We start from the raw sequence: 1,059 nt of genomic DNA, 5'->3' as shown, positions 1-1,059 counted from the left end.
AAGATGATATGGCTATGTATGTGTGAAAGAAGTGTGTGACAGTGATACTAAGGTGAGGCTGCAAAAGCTATGGTGATGAAAATAGATGTGAGAAGACTCGAGATGGTGACTCTTTAGGCTCGGTAAGCTAAGTGATGTGGGTTCAAGCCCCCAATTGTAGCTCTATATGGTAGGGATAAGCATTGGATATTCTTTGACTTGATCATGCATATGGATGTGGCTGCACCTCAATGTGAGGTTGCCTACATATCTGTTAGAAATTAGGCCGAACGTAGCTCTAACCGAACTTTACACAAGTGTATGTACACCACAAAGAGGTCTTTCAAGGGTTGTAATATGGTTAAGTTAATGGTTTAAAGAAGAAAAGGGTAAAAGGCTCAAGACCCGAGAGAATCCACAAGATGTGTAATTGTGAATTTGAAAATTTTGAATTTTGCAAGTTTATTTTCAACTTTTTGTTTCTTTGTTTTTTTTTTTTTTTTGCTTTGATTATTATTATTTTTTTCATTCTTTCGAATCAATGTGGTCAATCTCAGATCATGCGATCCATCACTAACTTAGTATTCATGTTTCTTAGGCACGGTACAAAGCACTCGATGAGAGACGAAATTTGATACGTGTTCATATCAAAGACATTGGAACACTTGCCCTTAGACATTGTTTTATTGTTGCTTTGCTACTTTTTTTTTTACTTGCTTTTTGAATGTTACACAAATTTCACACTTTCCCATCCCAGGACTAGGTGAATGTGGGTTGAATAAATAAGGTCAATCGTTAGACGAGGCTCAAAGTGGTTGATTAAGAATTGGATATGTGATTGAATGGTTAATGGGAATGAATGGGTTATAAAGGTACCTCAAATCATTGGTATACCTTGTGTTCGGTTTCGGTAATTGATTTTTTTTTTTTTTGCTAATCACATGATTGAATGTAAGAAAGAGATGCTCATTTATGAAGAAGTTAAGAAAAGTGACACATAGATGCATGGATAAGAAGAACCTATGCTAGACTTTTTGGGGGGGAAGGGTTTAAAACTAAAGAAGAAGAAAACATGAAATC

The sequence above is a fragment of the Chenopodium album genome, chromosome 14 (assembly GCF_948465745.1).
Source record: "Chenopodium album chromosome 14, dcCheAlbu1.1, whole genome shotgun sequence".
Classification (NCBI taxonomy): Eukaryota; Viridiplantae; Streptophyta; class Magnoliopsida; order Caryophyllales; family Amaranthaceae; genus Chenopodium; species Chenopodium album.
The sequence above is the reverse complement of the archived record's forward strand: the minus strand, read 5'-3'. Positions refer to the sequence as shown.